Genomic DNA, 19,133 nt, shown 5'->3' on the forward strand with positions numbered 1-19,133 from the left:
TACAGAAACCAGCACTTCAGTTTTTATACTGACATTCCCACCTTTGCAAGGACAAACTTCGGTATGTTTGTATTCCCTACAGTTAACTACCTTATGTATCTTACCATGTCTGCATCTGTCTGCATGTATCAGATTTTCCAATCCTTTTGTCAACTAAATCCACTGGCCTGTGGGTTAAACCCTTCAGAGTAGGGAAGCTTTGTTCCTTTAATTGTTTTGACTTTAGGATTTTTTCCTATCTTGGTTAAGTGAAAACTCTAGCATTATCTACGCTTTGTGTGCAAGGGGAATTTCTCATTAGATAAATTTGGCTGGACCAAGACTCCTAAACCTGCCTCCTATCCCCAGCCAAGAACCCCTATTCACACATCTGCATCCCACTTTCTGTCAAAGACAGCTCAGGAGCTCAATGACGGCAACAAACAAAACGGCTGTGGGTCAGACCAAAGGTCTAGCTCTCCATGTCGAACCACAGAGTGTAAGCAGATACCTGGGAAATGCTTAGGTAAACTCAGCCCAGGGTCCCAGGGATTACCGTTCTTGGAAAGCAGAGGCTGAGGAGACAGTGCACATGCAGCAGAGACTTGACATCTCCTTGTGGCTGGGGGAGCAGTAAGGAAGCTGGAAGGGTAAAAGCAGGAAAGCAGCTGCGATACAGAGGGTGCAAGCAGAGATGATGGCCTGCTTAGCCTGGTTTCCATTACCTGCCTTGGCTGAATAAGAGTGAATTTCCTTAATTGCAACAACATTATCTCTGCAAGGGATTGGGCTGGATAGTCTGGCACTCGTTTCTGCCCTTCATTTGTATGCCCTGGGATGTTGGCAAGACAAAATGTTGCATAAATGCATGGGTAAATACACTGCAGTGTAGCATTCGAACTCAACGGGACCACAGCGTCACCCCTCCCGCACTCCCAGGACTGTACTCCAGATTACAGATCTCACTGGTTTGTGCTGACTCCTTTGAGCATCTGGCCATTTTCTGCCCACACAGCACAGCTCCATTTCACAAAATTTAAACCTCAGATTGAAAATGGGCATAGTAATACATCCTGGAAGGGAGATGTGTGTGGAGATATGCTAATTGCTGGTGGATAAAGTCCCAAAAGATGGCACTTATTTCTCCTGGAGAAGATCAAACTTCCTTCTGTGCATTGCAAACAGCTTTTCATATGCAGTCCTTTACAAGCAGCTGTTTACAAACACACTGTCCTGCTTTTTGTACAGATCTGTTGCTAAAAAGAACGCGTATTACGGTTTTAAAGTCACTTTGTTCAGCATCTTACATATTATATATCAATAAAACATAAAAGCTAAAGAAAAACAAAGTAATCCTGGTATTGCTGAAACATACCTAACCCATCTGAACTGGCATCCCTAATCTTATCGCAAGGAAAAAATAAGCAGCTCAAGACATGGTAAAACCCTTTAAGGAAGAAAAACTAGGTTGTCAGTTACAGTGCTACTATTCTGCAATGCCATTTTAATCCAGTTACACAACTAGAATTGAGTAATTAAAGTCACCACAAAGCTTTCTCTGGCTCTGCACTGAATTCATTATTCCCATTTCAAAATATATAATTGCTTAAGCTAAAGTACCCACAGTATTATTGTCACAGCTCTGTGCTGCTGCAGCTAGATAGCATACCTTTAATCTTTCTCAAGCAATATAACTGAAGGCAGACTTTTGCAGCAGAACAGCTTGAATGCCATACCACAATTACATGACAGCCTTTGGGACTGAGAATTGCCTTGGGTTCAGGAGATTTTATATAAATAAATGCTCTTTCTTGAAAAACAAACAGTTAATTTCTTCAGTATTTTAACCCCATTGGCTGCAGGCATTTTTCCTTCAAACCCCATTTTTCATTCTAAGATTTCTTCTTATCACCTCTTTTTGTTCAAAGGTTGTATAACAGTTATGACCAGGTCCCCTTCAGAATATTTGGCCTATCCTAGAGGTGGTATATAATTAGTCTAGTCTAGTGCCTGAGAAGAAAAGGGCCTGGCATGCCTGACAAACTGGGTTTTCCAGGGGACTGAGCGGCTGCAGAGATGCCCGACCCATGAATCCCTCATGACTTAAGGCAGGAATTTCAAAGGTCAGCTTGACACTTCAGGGCCTGCTCCATGGCAGAGATTTAAGCTTCTAGTGCACTTGGTGATGAAAACTTAAGATGATTCAGTACCAAGGAGCCTTGGTGAGATTTGATGGTTTCATCTATAACAGATGTGCACCTAAATTCTACCTGCTTAAAAAGATGTAGTAGCTACGTGCTGAAGCCTAGCATATCCCTATCGACTGAGCATTTTCAGGCTGCTGGTTTTCAAAAGTTTCTCAGTTTTTGTATTTTTATAGATTTCTTGGAGATAAAGTTACCTGCCTGACAGAAAGGCTGTCCCACCTGGGAACAGGGAATGCTTGCTCAGTGGCCTGAGAGCATGCCAGGACAAAAACCACCACCACCACCAGCAACAAAAAAGAGAGAAAGAGAGGGAAATCCATGCTTACTTTAAAATAGGAAAACTGTGAAGTTAGACTTTTCATTAGCAACAGGCAGTGCATCATATGCTCCTCCACAGCAGGATGCATGTTCACCCCCTCTTCTGGCACTCATCAGCTCGGGTCTACAGTCACTCTGATTTGCCATGGCTTTGTGCTTGAAAACATCAGGCTTGTTTTGGCTACAAAATAAAAACTGACCTGAAGCATAGAAAATTTCTAACCAAACACTAAGATTTTGCCAAAAGTCGTAGCGCTGAAGACAGTATCACGTAACAGGGATGTCGAACAGAAGTAACGGTAGGCTGCACTGCCAGCTCCTCCTATAAAGCAGAAAAGAGGAGCTGAGAGTTTGCCTCTTACTATTGATTACCATATTTCCTTTTTTTGCAGCACAGGGTGCTTTTGATCTGTGCAGCATTCTCCACACTTACAAACATATCTCTGATAAAGAAAACCAATGTGCTTTCAGGTAACTTTAGAAAGTAGTTTAACTTACCCCTGAATTCTCTGCAAAAGTTTACTTTAAAAGGATGGAGTTGGGTTTTAAAAAAAAATTACTCAGGCTTTACAAACTGGATGGTCACAACATGACAAGATTTTTTTTTCTTTTTGTTAGAACTTATTAATGCCTAGGATGCAATAGGTCAGTACCAGCTGCTTCACTTCTATAGATGGGATTTCCTAATTGCCACCCCCTAGCAAAAGTTTTCTTTCTTGGGACAGACAGATCCAAAAGGAAAAAAGTGCCAGACCTCACCCAGTCTACAGAGAAGGGGTTAAACTGTATTTCCTGCAATGGCAACCAGGTTCTAGCCACCAGTTGATAAAAAGCCACATTTTTAATTGCACAAAGAACATAACTGAGCGTGGGACTGTGGAGGAAGGCTGCTTGCTTTGAGGCCAAAATTTGGACAAAGGAATTATAGTCACTACAAGTATAGGCATGCTAAACCATGTGCACCTTACTTCTATGAGAAAGCGAAGGTAATTTTTTTTTCTTTACACCCTTGTGCTGTTATTTATAGCTGCTTTGTTGTGCTTATGTGCTCTTTTAAGGTAATGACCTATATACTGGACTGCTAAAAGCACCCGGGTTAAAACAGCTTCCATGGCAAAACAGGGACTTTTTTTTTTAATACAGACCACGTAAAAGACCTGGTTTACAACACAAGTGCTTAGAGAGTTGCATCAGCCGTAGCGATGGGATAGCAAAGCACCATGCAGGGTTTAGAAAGACTGCTGAGGAGCAGGAGATTCTCAAACCGGCTTTGAGAAGGAAACCTGTCATGGGGTATATAACCCCTCTGAGTATTATGGAGCTGCTCTCTCAGACCCGATTTGAGCCACCAGAAGATCTGATCCCCTGATCAAGTCTGAGCTTGGCCAACAGCAACACTAGCTGCTTGTGTCCGTATAAGCTGCAGATTTATACTGCATCATATGTGCACACTTAGGCTTTCCAGCAGTGCCAGATGAAAAGCTTCACTGTGAGCCAGTAAGGGATTTTTTTTCTTTTCTGCTGCGATGCTAAGATTTGGACTGAACAGATTTGTTCTCATAAAAAGCATCTGGATTCTGGGGAAATCACAGTTCTGGGTAAAAAACATAAAAGCTCAGTCCCCAAAATATTGAGGCTGAAGAAGCAATGCTCAGTTTTCAGTACTCTACCACAACATAATTGAGACAACAGACTCTGTGTCCTATCCCATCATGGACCACTTCCCAACTACGGGGGAAGACTGGTGGCATTATTGTGAGACTGAGTCTGTAGAAGGACTTCAGCTGTTCTAGAAGAAGGAATATCCAGTTTCCCTCTCCCTGGGGAAGCACAATATCATTTCCAAAGAGATATATTTCAAGTAACTCAAAGCATAAATAATTTAAATTATTTGGATTATTTTATTTGAATGAGTGAATTTGAAAAAATCTAAAGCTTTTTAAAGAAAGAAGCAATCAATTCAAGAATTGTTGAAACATGTTAGATCAGAAGTCTGTCTTGCTCCATTAACCCGTCTCTGGCAGCCACCGATACCAGGTACTTGGGGCAAGCACATGGTGATTCTTCCCAAGGACACTCTCAGGTGCTCCAGCAACTCACAGCTCAGAGTACCCAACACACAGGAAAAGTCTTTGACAAACGTATCCCTCCGTGAATTTTACTTCTGGGAGTCTGATGAGCCTCTTTTGTAACCTTGTGAAGTTTTAGTATCTACAATATCCTGTAGAAGGGAACCCCACAGCTTAATTGCCCATTGTGTGAAGAACCACCTCCTTCTTGTTCATTTACAGTCTAACCTCTGCTAATTATGCACCTATTAAACATCATTTAATCTTTGCTTACATACTGTCAAGTGAATGCTGAAATGGAATATGCTATCACATCTACTGTCATTATCATAGTAGCTAAAGAGGTCACATATAAATGAACCTAGTGTAGAAATATCCCTATGAGACAGCAAGAATGAAAGGGTTATCTGCATTGGCATTTCAGTTTGTACCATTAGTTAATCTCCTGGTTGTCTCCACCTAATGTGCTTCGGTTTATACTGTGGAAAGGGCAGTTTATACTGTGGAAATAGCTGGATTCACCCTGGATGAAACTAAATCAAGATGCATACCAAAAGGGCTCCTGATGTGCTCCAGCCTCATGGATGTTTGGTACTACAGATCAGACTAGACTTTTTTATGAAAAAATAAATAAATCTGTAGGGTTTGTGTGTTTGTGAAAAGTGAACATCAACTTCTTACCTTCAGCTGTTTCAGTCTCCAGATCTGATCATTTTACGCATCAGCGCTTGCTAGTGTAGGCAAAGCCTACACAATTTGCTCCAAGCCATAGAGAACATCAAGGACAGTGTGAAGATAAAGCTCAGCCCTCCTGAGCTGCCTCTTACCTCTTCAAGACATGTAACACAATTAAGTGTGCAGTTATAACCTACTGCATCCAACCATCTTGGGCTACATATGGCCTCATATGAGGATGCACATCTGATTTGTCACCAGCTGCAATCAGACAAGGTGCCCCCCATCACGTGCACCTGCCCCTCTCATCTTTCTTTCCTTCCCACAGAAAAGTGCTTTTATTTCCATCAGTGAGCACCACAGTGACCTGGGACAATTCCACCTAATGGCTTTTGACAGACCAACTTAGTCATGGATGATGATATAACTTGATTAATAATAGGTAAACAGTGCAAATACTGTGAGGCCAGAAATAATATAGGATGGTGATGACAGTCTCTTCGTGCTGAAAGGATGAGTGGCCAGTGTTACTTTTTAAATGAGATTTATTGGCTGTAAGCTGCAGATGAAGAAGCTGCAAGTCGTTCCATCAGTAGACTTTCTTCCACTGTTTAACAAGTAATTATTTGCTCTGCTGTGTAGGCATTTTACAGTTAGTTGAATCATATTGCCTTGGTATCTTACAGGATATCAGCATTTCTATTCCTCAGTCCCAGCTGAAGAACCAATACAATTGTCAATTTACTTCAAGTTTTATGTATATAATCCTTCGTTTAAATTTAAGGGTGGGCAGTGGGAAAGTACAACATTACTTTCTACCAAGTCCAATATATTTTATTTTCATGTTCTAGTCAGGAAAGCATGGTATTTAAAAAATGCCTTGCTGTAAATACCTTAGCACATACTTCTTATTTGTTATACACACAGATTTTGAGGCAATAAGGACTAGTTAAAAAAAAAAATAATAATGCATTAACATACCTAAATATGACACAAAGCTAATCTGTCTTGACTCTTATGACAATCTCACAAGGCATCTGCAGAGCTTCAGAAATCTGGCCATGTGGAAAATTGTTTCCCATCCACAGAACTTATCAAATATTTATTGTTGGTTTATTTGTTTGGTGGCTTTCTTTTTAATTTTCCCCAAGACTTTCCTTTTTTGTAAACAAAAAATAAGGTTGATGTGTTATAGAAGGTCTAATGCATTAGCATTGTAGAAGAATCAAACAAAAATAAAACGGGGTGGGGAGAGAGAAAAAGAGGTTCAGTCTTTAATTAAATTCTCTGGTCAGAACTAATGGCAATGGTCCATTGACTTCAGGAAAGCCAATTCAGCCCATGCACTGCAATTGGAAGAGGAGAATAAAAGCATATTGTCTGGACAAGATATACGTGCAGTGTAAATTTGGACATGGATGCTACTGTTATTTTAGCAAGTTGCATTTATGAGCCAAAACCAGGGCTGCAGTTACCTGAGCGCTCCTTATTTGCGTGTGAATTAAGTTTCATATAACATTTGCTAGCTGCAGAACAAAGCAGTGCTTGTTTATATTGACATGGTGGCTTACACGATATTCCAAGGAGCATGGCAGGTACCGAAGAACCAAAGAAGGCAGGGAGGAAGAAAACTTGTGTATGCAACTGGAATTGCAAAGGAAATGAAATAGCAGAACATAATTGCCAGGTTCATATTTAGCCTGTAAACAGGCTATAATATACCTGCTTTTACAAACTCCTCATTCAGAAAAATGTCATGTAAACTCTTTAACATACTGCATGTAATTACATTCTTGAATTTCCTTTAATCTCACATATATGGGACTTAAAACCTATACTGAGGCACCTGTGGTTTGAAGCTGATTTGTTGAACCTACCTGTATCTGATAGTCCCTGACACAGCATTGTAAATTGGTCATGGCTAATTTGGTTATAACTATGTTTTATCTCTTTTTTGTTGTTGTTATGACATCCTCTCTCAGAATGAGCACTATCCTCGCTGCATTTACCTCACCTGTGTATACTTTTCCAAATGTTCATGATCAGGAGAAAAAGCGAACCCCATTACCTTAACCTGAGCCGTGAGCACAGAGAACCATGGAGAACCATTTAGACTTCTAGCCATTGCCCATCCACTGTTTACAAAGAGACAGCAAAACAAGCATTTGTAGCTCTCTTTCCCTGTCAAATCAAGCCTGCAGCCTCCCTCCCAGTCCGGGGACCTGTCAATACAATAAGATTTCTTTTTCAGACTCCTCTTTTTGACTAAAGTCCTCAAACTCCAGTCAAATGGAGCAAAACAGGTTGATTTAGAGTTTTGCATCTAAAGCTCCCACCAGTTTCCATAAAAAGTCCCTGATATTGAAGTAAATTCATTTCAACAGCCTTTTTAAGAAGATTCAGTTACAGACCCTTGTTGGCCTCTGGTAAGATTCACTGGGCAACAAATATTGTTGCTAGAATTGAGTTCCTTCAGTAAGAGTTTCCTCTGACAACACATTGATGGTCTTTGTTTATTTATGACATACAAATTATGTGGTTTCCTATATTATTCCATTAATTATTTTTTTATTTTTGTAAAATGTGTCTGTGTTTGTTATATGTACATTTACACAAAAAAAATAATTAAAAGATGCAAGTTATTGGAGACCGATAGAGAATTATTTAAAAGAGAGTTGTTACATTCCTGCTTCATCAATAAGTCATCCTAAATCATATTCTCTACATGCTTTCTGTGAATGGGGGGGAAAAATATCAGTTTAACTCTGCTTTTTCATACATAACAGAAAAATAATAGGATTTAAACTTTCTAGCCTGCTGCTACTAGTTCCTACCTGTAGATCCACAAAGACGGATCCCAAAAGACCCTCAGAAGTACTTCACACAGAGGTCTCCCTGGGCATAGCTGTCGGTAGACTGCGAGGTCTTTTTTTTTTTACCCCTGATAAGAGTCAGCCAAGTGATAGCACCTCTCATTCATACACTGGAGTCTGTGGTCTATAAATAACTTACCTGATTTACATACAGGTAGCTATCAAATGCTCTTCTTTCATCTGAGCAGTTACACTGATACTATCTGGCAGTCACTTAACCACTTAGATGTAAATCCATTGGGCTGAAATTACTTTAATCAGATGAGAAAGGGAAAAGCAAAACCATAAGCTTTCCACTCTCCCCAGCTCCTTGTTCAATCTTTCTTTCTGCCTACATTGTTATTCCATTTTCGTCAGTTCTTGGTTGAACATTTTCAGTTTCTTTGCCCCATCGCTTTCTGGTCTGCATTTTCCATCTTCCAGCTAAGTAAGATAATACTGAACAATCTTCTCCAGATTTGCTTCATTGCTTATAGGCACCTTCCTCTACTGATAGCATCTGCTTTTGCTTATCCTCTCTAAGGAGTGTGGTGAGATGACAGAAAACAGCTTTTTTTGTCTACACAATTCTATATTTTTCCCATTATCTCTGTTAGATTAAACCTCATTTTCCCTTTTACAGTGGCTTGTCAACAGAAGGTTATAAAGCCCATCAGCATGAAGCTGTGCTGGCTTTTATTCTGCTGAATTCAGTGGTGAAATTCCTGTTGACAACAATGACTGGATCCAGCCCCGCATGAATAAAGCCAGCTCTTGCCTACTGGAGGGAGGGAAGGGTATTACCAGTTTAGATATGGCCATACCAGCTGTACCCACCCTGTGTCTCCCCACCAGGAGGGCTCGGTGCTTTAGGGTGCCCTGGACCTGGCACTGGGATGGGGTTCAGATGCTGAAATCCAGGTAGTTAGTGACAGCTCCCTGGTCTCCATCCTCTTCCAGAAGGGTGTGGGTCTCCTGGAAGTCCTCTATCATATCCCAAGCTGCACACAGAGGCCTTGGACATTCTGAGACATCTAAAATTGCACTAGAAGCCCATGGTTAAGCAACTGAATTCCGCCTGTCAGGTCCTTGCTGACAGTCATATTTCTGACTGATCATCTACCTTCACAGCATGTGATCTTGCAGCCACATGGAAGGGAGCAGGACAAATTCAGACAAGGCTCTTTTTGCTTACCAGTCTGCCTGGGGTCATTGTGGCAGGACTGGGTGGGCTGGCTGAAGGCCACAAGGGACTAATGCACAGGGACTGGTGTGTTGGGGAGGAGCCTCTGCAGCCGAGTACTACAAGCTATCAACTCACCAAATTCCCTGGAGACCCCAGACTGCTCATTACAGATTACCAGCCCTGTCTCACTTTTATTTCACAGTTGCATTTCAGGTAGACCTGCACCTCCATCAGTAGGTGTTTTCAGACTGAAGAGAGGTGGCTGTTCCAGGGAGCCACTGTTTCCTTAGGGGGTGGCTTGACAACATGGTCGCTGGTCTCCCAGGCTGCCGCTGCCTCTCCTCCCTCCTGCCTGCATGCTCAACCAGCGGGTTCTGCTGCCTGGTAGACCTTTGCTTCCCATCCTCTCACCAGAAGAAAAATCTCTCTCCCACACCAAAAGCAGGTATTTATGTCATTTTGAAGACTTCAGTCAGTTCAAGGAAAGAGGGACCAAGAGCTCCAGGTGCGAGTGTTGCACTACATGGCATTGAACACTTAGAGTGGCTCTGCAGGATTAAACCACCCCTTTGGGACCCTCGCGGCTCAGGATATCCCATTGCAGACTGCAGGAGCCCATGAAAGGCACCCTGTTAGCACATGGTAGTAAGGATCCCTCAGCAACATGGGTGCCAAGCTGGATCTCTGCACAGAGCTCAGGACTGCAGAAGATACTTTTCTTTTTGGCCACCCCAGTTATTATTGCCACCTTGCAGTGGTCCCAGCCAGCCTTTCCGTTGTTCCTGTGAAGTTTCTGCATTATGAATTTAAATTATTTCCACAAACTGTCTTAATATTTTAATACAGATAAAGCTACCTATTAAGATTAACCCATTAATAAAATTGTTAACCAATTAATAAAATTTTCTTGTTCTTCCCTGGAGTCTCTGCCACCCAAGGGTTTAGCACAACTTTCATTTATTAACAAAACATCAAAAAGCAGCTTTTTCAGGTACACATCTACATAGTCTCCATAGACAGAAGAAACAGGTAAAACATGGTGTGAAGAGGTGAAACACTTGCCCAAGGTCTCTTAATAATGTTGGGTGCCTGACAAAGCATGAACTTTTAATTAACTTCAATGGACGCCAAATTAGGCTTTTAGTGTTATTGCCAGGAGATGAAATAAAAGTCAAAGTGTCCTGACCCTGGTGTAGTCATGGAGAGTAATTGGATAATATTGCTTTAGATAGCTCGGGAACCCCCCACCGGGCCTCCTTGGCTTGCACTGGAGAAGCTATGCAGACCACTGCCACAGCAGCCAAGCAGATAGGAAGCCCGGTCTGGTACAATAAGCACAGTCAGCTGGAAACAAGTGGAGCCAGTGTGGTTTCCTTGTGCACCTTGTGTTGCATAGAGAGCAAAGACACAACAAACCCTTCCTCCTTTACAATTGCATTCCTCCCCTCCATGGCTTATGCAGTTCCCCACAACTGCTGCTGGACACCCCACCTCTGAATGTGCGCAACTGTCCATCCAGCTCTGCCCAGTGCTTCCCAGCTGAGAGGTCAATCCTGTTGGCTCATATTTTTTCCCTCCTCCTTGCTCCAGTAGGAGTGTTTTCTCTATTTCACTAGAACATAACTGACTGCCGTGGAAAAGAGATCAAACCAGGTGTTTCCAGTCCATCTTGCCAACACACTGCCTCTGTTTCAGAGGAGATGGGGGTCCAGAGAAAGGGGGTCTTGAGTTTTGCTGTGGCAATATCAGAGAGCCGGCCAGCCTGTTCTTTGAACTGCTCCTTCTCCCTCCAGTCTCCTTACAGAAAGGCTGCTGCAGAGGCAGCCTCTAGAGCAAGTACTGAGTACAAAACCACCACTAAAGAGAGAGGCTCCTGATCCAACCTCAGCTGACCCTTTTGTGCCTGTTGAGAGTCCTGCTGCTGCTGCCTAGGTAAGCCCATCTCTACCCAAGATGTGGGGTTCTGTTTTAGCTCCTGTCTAACCCTGTCTCAGTAAGTTGTTTGTCTGTAGATCTGGGAAATCATTGGGGGTTAGGGGAGGAAAAAAAAAAAAAGCTCATTCTGTCAATGGCCTTCAATGAGAGCAATCTTTCAGCCACCCACGCCTATCAGCTAACTGTGTTTGGCCAGACATCAAAAACAAAGTCAAGCCTGAACCACCAACCATTTCAGTATACCCTTTGCCTAGGAGGAGTTCAGGAAAGCCCACACGTTTCCAAACTGCATTAACGTCCACTTCTTGGCTTGCTAACATAGATGCTTTTCTGCATTTATCTGTCCATCTCATCCACGTAACCTTCTTCACTAGGTCTCTGTCTGACATGGAGCCAGCAGCTCTACAAACACAGTGGCTTATGGAGGCAGAACATCTCATTTCTATTTGACACAGACATTGGCAGCTGAAATACTCTTTCCATGTTCCCAGCTGTTCCACATCTGAGAAACTTAAGGAGAGGGAGGTGGAACAAGGGACAGGTGTGAAGCTTAGTCAGGGTAGGGGTAAAAAGGAATTATAATCATCAACATTTACAGAGAGATCTACAGCCAAAGGTACATGAGTTGGAAAGAACAGAGCTGCCCTGCATAAGTTGAAGAAATATCACTGAAATAAGTCTCACATATAATTCAAGGAAAAAAACCAACTCATTCTTACTAAAGAAAATGAAGTTTACCATGACCCATTAACTGATGGGACTTGATAAATAACCCCAAAACTATGAAATTTAGTGACTTCAAAGGAGGTCTCTAATCTATGAGAGTTGAAGTGCATCCTAAGTTGAAGGCTAGAGAGTCCTTTTTTCTTATGTTTTGTGCAGGTGTTCTACAAAGTACTTTATAATCTATTGATAAAACAGATAACCTGATGCTTCCTGGTAGAGCTGGACAAATGGTCACCAGCTCAATATGTACAAATGGACAGCAATTTTTCCACTTTGGAAGGAAAAAACATTTTTTTCTAATTTCTAAATACTAGACAGCTGGCCACAGTTAAAGCACCATCTAGTACTTTCTGGTTAGCCTTAGTTAAACACATATTTGTAATTTTCAAAACCTAAACTGTAGTTACGGAGTTATGATGGTATCCATTACACTGGTGCTTTTTTATCATTATTACAACTTCTGCCCAAAATGCTGGCAGTATTAGGACAATTCAGCAGCATGTAATTTAACTTACCTCACATCCAGAGTTGAGGGTGGTCCCTCTGATCAGGTCCAAGGTCACTGGTGGGGCAGGTTCAGAGAAAGTTGCTCTTGCCTTTGCTAGATCAGTCTGACTAGAGGAAACCAAAAGCATTTGTCTTTTATCAGCTCTCCTCCACCACCACTGTGTCGCCTGTGCCACACTCACTCAAGTGAGAACAATCAGCTAACGCCAAAATAAAAGAGCTAATCATCATCTTGGGAATCAACCTGCAAAGGTCATTCTGCAAGAATCGCTAGGCCAAGATATTTATCACCCATGGTGTCAGACACAGCTTCTGGGTTTTCTTGTGGGTTTTTTGGGTTTATTTTTTAATTTAAATGGAGTGAGGGAATCCATTTCCATCAGAGCAGTACCAATGCTAGACTTAAGCTTGGTGTGATCATAAAATAACAGCAGTTTGCCCTCATGGGATCACCAACAGTTTGCATACCCTTAAATCCCAAATTGCACCTCCACGTGAATTGTTGGGCACCAGCTGATGACCTGCCCCCCTCGCTGCAGAGTGGAGGAACTCCTGTAGCCCAGACACTGCTGATGAAGTAAAAGGTAGTGAGTTATGACTCCTGTCTCCTTGCTCCTTGTGGTCAGCGGCTCAGTGAAGTTATGAGGTTACTAGAGCCATGAGCAGATGTGTAAGTGAAGGCGTGGAGGGGCTGGATATGATATATCCAGTTACCAGAGTAGCATCAAAGAGCCCAGATCTTTAATTCTCACTTTTTATCAGTACCAAACCTCATTTCATCCTGAGGTGGAGAATATCCTGATGATATAATCATAAAACTTCTAAGTTGATCATAGTTACCTACATGACATTTAGTTAACCTAGTTCAGTGATTAAGTAAAGTTCCAGAGAAGAGCTCTTCTTGGGCTTCTGGACACCAATCTGCCCAGAAAGTGACCAGCGCTGGTTGCAGGAGAGGAATGAAAGTCCTACCCTGCTGTTGCTCAAAGTCCCAGGTCTTCTGATGGGACAAACCAGCTCTGCCAGTTCCCTTTTAACACAGGCAGACCCCAAATGTCTTAAAAACCTAACTGTAGCATGAGTTCATGGAGGGCCCGTGACATTTTGTGGCAAGTGAGAACAGGCTATCAGTAAGACATGGGAATTAGTGTGGGGAACCTCCGTCTGCAAGTGGTGCAGGCTCCATGAGGTGGCTCCTCACGCCCCTGACCCAGTGCCCCTTGCTGCAATATGTTAGCCTGGGCCCATGATGAGGGACTGACCGTTTGCTTCAGCAGTACTGGCAGAAGTGTCACCCATGACTGAAGCTTGCAAAGAGCATGGTGGGTCCCCAAATGGCCATGCAGGCCTGAAGGGCCGCAACAGATACCAGCCAGTTCTCTCATCTGCAGCACACACAGAGAAACCCTCAGAAAAACAGGTCTACAAGCAGAAGGGTGAAAGTATGTTTATATCTTATGTTCACATTGCTTCTCTGCATTAGCCACAGACAGCAGGGATTTAACCTGCATCCTCTGACTCAATGTAGATGAAGCATGATTGATTCACGTATTTGGTTTGCCACAGATGCAGGAAGCTCAGACACCCCCTGTGTGGCCTGTCTTCCCAGACAGAGAGAGAGATAGTGACAGAGTACCATCCCAAATGGGAATATCTTACAGAAAAGGGCTTTTGAGTCTTCTGTATTGCCTCATGCTTCACATTGGCTACTGCACCTTGAAGTGATGGGCTACATGGATTTAACTGTAAGAAATAAGTTTAAAAGAGGGAGGCCATAAACTGTCCTAGGGAGGTGTGTCCATGATGGCATATTCTAGATGCGATACAGAGTGCCATGGTAAAACATTTGGGGTATGAAAGCACAGCATGCCTCTGTCTGTCTGCAGTGACCCCAGGACAGGTTTTCTTTCTGTGGCCCTTCGAGATCTCTTTTCTGGGTCTGGTGGACATGTTTAACTTCAGTTGCTTAGTTACAAGTAAACACTCAGCCAGTGATAGAAAAGAAAAAGATGGATGTGGGGAGTGAAAATAAGAAGAGGGAGAAGAGAATCCAATAAAGGGAAAAGGAGAGGAAAAAAAAGAGATGAAATAGGATAAGGTGAAAGCAAAAAAAAAAAAAAGGGCTCATTACAGAACAGATAGCGCATTCTTAGCCACAGCAGGAATGAAAAATCTTTCATCAGATCAATGATTTTGGAGACTTGGTGGGTGTACTTTATGTCTCTCTTGTCTAGTAGCAGCAATTTCCACACAGCCTCACACCTCCTGCGCTCACCACAGGCAGCAGGGAACAAAGGCGCTCAGAAAGCAGAAGTGATGTTGGGAAGGGCTTTGGCATTCCTTGCTGTTGCAGAGCAGGGAGGACCATTCGGCATCAGACCAAACGGGTAATTTGAGGGAAGGGCGTCCTCCACAGGCACGCGGGGCCGCCCGGGGAGCCCCGGCCGTGATGGGCAGAGGCTGAGGTGCGTAGAGGGCAGGCGAGGGTGCGGGACTGCCTGCAGGGAGGTTTGAAACCACAGCCAAACTCAGGACCCTGAGATATAAATCAGATGCTGGTCCCTCTCATTTTTTCTCCTTAGGAAAAACAGTATCTCTTAACTAATGGCTAAGCACATGCTGATCAACCAGAAGTTGCTCTGGCAATTTTTATCAAAACTGCGCTTGCCTCAGACTCGGCCAAGAGAGAACAATCAAGTGCTATTTTCGAGGGTGACTGACTGCACGCCCTTGGAATGAGCATCCCTGGGAGACCTCAGCTGACATCTTTTAAAGAGCCAGCAAAAATCCCAACTTAGGGAAGTGAAGGATTTTTTTTTTCCTTTCGGAGAGAATGGCCTTTTCCACAAATCAAAAGGAATATGTTTAAATAGTTCTGACTGGGTGTTAAACATACTGAAAAACAAAAGCAAAGTGGCAGCCAATGGACCCAAACTTGAACCTTGCTGTGGAAAACAAATACCAATCAAGGCAGTAGGTATGCCCACAGAAGAAAAAGATTGCAGAATGCTTTTATAAGCAGATTTTGATTTTCTCGAAAAGAGAATCATATTAAGCAGCACATTTATTTATTTTGATTCAACTGAATTCCGACAGCCTTGTCTTGAATTCTGCTTGGAACTACATCGGATTCATTTTGAACCCCCAAAACTTAAGTTACTCTGCTGTATAGCATCGTTTGCTTATTTTGAGATGCACTAGATCATCATACAAAAAATAGATTAAAGTGGAATTTACCACTGCATGAATATTTTTCCTGCTATTCTTATAAATGGTACCCTCGCAATTTACTAGCAAAAAAAGTTAAATGAAACTGGTGGGGGGAGAACCAACCAAACAATTTTCTACGTTAACTCTTACTTTTGTGCTGTTCTAATACAGCACACAGATCATATTCAAAAGACAAGATCAATTTCCAGACACTTGACAATGTCATTTAGACAAAGACAAAATGCAGATAAGGCACACACTTACTGCAAGCAAGCCGACATCCCTCGGTCGTGTGGCCATTTCTGTAGAGGAAGCATGAGCAATATTTTTACATTCACAAAAGGTCTCTGAAATAAGTCATGGTGACATGATGTAAGGGGAGTTACTACTTGAGAGGCTGTGGAGGAGTCTGCTCATCTGACACGTACAGCAAGGCTGGACCCTGAGCCCCGGTACATGCACAGGCTGCTGCGGGTGTTGGTTTGTGAGCCCTGGGACTTCCCATGAAGGAGCCGCCAGAAGGCCTGGCTGTCAATGGGTGCAGGGCCCACGGGAAGCCAGACAGGGTGCACCTGGCCACTGAAACTGGTGTGTGGGTTCCGAAATGCTGGGTGACAGCCAGCATAGCAAACGCAAGGGACATTCCCACAGGACACCTGGTTTTTGACTTCACGTGGAAGTAAGCTAAAGTAGTTGATGTTCCTTTCTCAAAATCCTTGTAGCGCTATTCACTGATTGCTCACAGGGTATTCGTAAACAATTTATTTGTGCAAGTTGCTGTTGTTTCGTCAGCAACCTATAAAAGCAGTTGTTCTGACTTGCCTGGTTTCTCAATCTCCTCCACATATTTTCCGTGCTCTTCAATTTCTCCATTACCATCAGATTTATTTGCCCATAATGGCAGCTGTGAGGGTACGAAGGCCTGTCACAGCCTTGAATACACCAACAAGCCCTAATTAGCATGACCAACCTGTAATGGCCTTTCTCTGTAACTCTCCCCTACAGCTGCTTCCCACCCTGCTCCTCCTTGGGGCTTGGCCACCCATGCTCCAGGCCAGCTCTGACATAGGGCAGCTGGGTGACACTGAGCTGGCCACTGTGGAGAAAGTGGTGTGAGGTAGGGCTGCCAGAAGCCTCAGCTGGGCCCTGCACAGATCGATCTGGGAGCTGCACTGCAGCCCTCAGCCTTGGTCCTTGCTTGAGCTCTGCTACACATGTGCTGCGCCCAACCATGTCAAACATGGCCAAGCTTCACCAATCCTCAACGCGGCCAAGCTTCACCAATCCTCCCCATGGCCTGGGCTTGGCCTTGGTGCTTCCAGCAGCAGCAATATGGGGTTTTCTTGTCCAGGCTTTCAAGTCTTGTATTCAGCTGGCCAGTAAATGCTGTCAACTAAGATTATTGTCCTGTTTAAAAAGTGCATCATCTCACAGCATATTTAACAGGGACAGTGCTAAGTGTGTCACCGTTGCTTCTCATGAAATAAATTTTTACCCAACTGCTTCTAAACCTTTATGGAATTTAACTCAGGAAAAACTCAGAATGAGCTTCCCCTGGTTTATCTGTTAATAGCAATTACTCCTGACTGGACACAGGCTAGATTTTGCTGCAATTTCATGGGAAGTTTGGAATATACATGACATTAAAATGTATGTAACATACCTGATTGCAAAGGAAACAGATCCTTTGTTTAACTTCAGTGAAGGACTACCTACCTGGGAAAGCCCATTCCATAGGCAGCACCCCTGGGGTGGGTTTCTTGTCCAGTTGCATTAGTGATCATGCTAGTATCAAGAGTGAGAGACTTGGGAAACAAGCTGTCAAGCTCAGCTGGTGAAGACAAAGGCAATATGGTCATGGCATGAACGGCTCCATTCCAGCAGCTGTGAATTGCTCCTCAGGCCTCAGGATTTCTTGCTCTAAAGAGCTACCTAGCAAACTACACCCATTATGTACATATACGCAGTCTTCTTGTACAGCATGGATTAACTCCACCACAGAACACAGAAAAGTCATTTGTCAGCGTCCCTGTAAAAGGCTTTTATGGAATGCTAAATCCAAGCTGCTGAAATGTTGCAAGAGGATTGCTAGAGGCTATCGTTCACAGACAATGTTTCTAAGAGCTCACCCTCTTTTCACCTGCCACAGCTGGCACCTACCTTCTTCTGCATCAACAACATTCTCACAAACAGACCAAAAATACAAATACTCATTTAAAAAACAAAGGTAGCAAGATCACATTGACTTAAGAGCAGAGCATATTCTCTGTGTTCAGTGGAACAAACAGCATATGTAAACATCTTCTGATGCTCGCTCCTGGAGGGAGTTCTCTTCACAGGGTAAAATACATACCAGATGATATAAAGCAGCCGGTGTTGAATTGGTGGCTTTGTACCACTCTTCAGAATTAGATATTAAATAATAATCGCATTCACTCAAGTTACCAGTAAGCATGGTTTTAACTGGCTTGAAACATGGGCTGTCATCAACACACGCTTGCTAATTGAACTACAGATCATTATAAAGAATTACTGTATGTAATCTGGAAATCATCTCTGTTTTAATTCCTTTATATTGGCACGGACGTGAGAACACTACTGCATTGAACCTGCTGCTGTAAAAAGTGCGGTCTATCACGTGTTGGTGACACTGATGTAACTCACTCTGCTCCAGAAGTCAGCGTGGGCCTTGCTTTTCAGTCGACCCCGCATTGCACGAGGCAGGAGATTTCACCAGGGCCATGTTCACAGAACTGATTGATCGCCTGTGTTCAGGCACAGAAGCTGTCACAAACTGCATGGGTGAAGTGGATGCTATAATATTTTTCATGGGCCAAACTCAGGCATCGTGTGATTTTGTGGTTGAGACAGGACCACATTAATGCTGCACAAGCTCCAAATAATGGACGTATTCAAAGTGCTGACCAGCAATTTGCCATGTTGGAGTATTAGTCAGTCACCAGCAGCTTCCAAGAGCTACCATGCACTGTAGTTAGGACAGCTACCCTAGAAAGGCACACAGTATTTCTCTCCAAATCATGAAATCACTTTTGTCATCACTGCACAAGCTTGTCCAGCTATCGTACATGGAATGTACTGATTTATTTGAACACTGTTACGAAACTTGTTTGTTCTCCATTGGTATTGTCCTTGGCTGTCGTGCCCTCCCTCTGCAAAAGGAGTAACTATGCTAGGATTACATACACCGTGCTATTTTGCCTTCTCTATCTGCCACTAAATTACAGATCCATCAATAAGTGATTTTTAAACTGAAGAAGTGGAAAGTAGATCAGTCTATCAGTAAATTGATCTGAAATATCCCTGGTTTGTTATTATTTCACTGAGGCTATAGCCCCGATTACTCAGAGCCGTCTATGTGCACTGGATGCTTACTCAGGCAAACTGTCCTGATCCCACTGGAAATAACTCTGAGGCAAGTTTTCCTGCTGTAAGACTTGTCCAAGAAGCA

General features: G+C 43.0%; 1 long non-coding RNA gene across 1 annotated transcript; it reads right to left on the minus strand.

The window, feature by feature from the left end:
- Positions 1-4,396: 4,396 nt before the first annotated feature.
- Positions 4,397-17,537, minus strand: LOC142065840 (uncharacterized). Its single transcript, XR_012663549.1, has 4 exons — positions 17,381-17,537; positions 15,929-15,966; positions 12,463-12,562; positions 4,397-7,470 (listed from the first exon to the last, which is right to left on the minus strand). It is a non-coding gene; the product is annotated as an uncharacterized LOC142065840 (long non-coding RNA).
- Positions 17,538-19,133: the final 1,596 nt, after the last annotated feature.

This window comes from Phalacrocorax aristotelis, chromosome 1 (genome assembly GCF_949628215.1).
Source record: "Phalacrocorax aristotelis chromosome 1, bGulAri2.1, whole genome shotgun sequence".
NCBI classification, from domain to species: domain Eukaryota; kingdom Metazoa; phylum Chordata; class Aves; order Suliformes; family Phalacrocoracidae; genus Phalacrocorax; species Phalacrocorax aristotelis.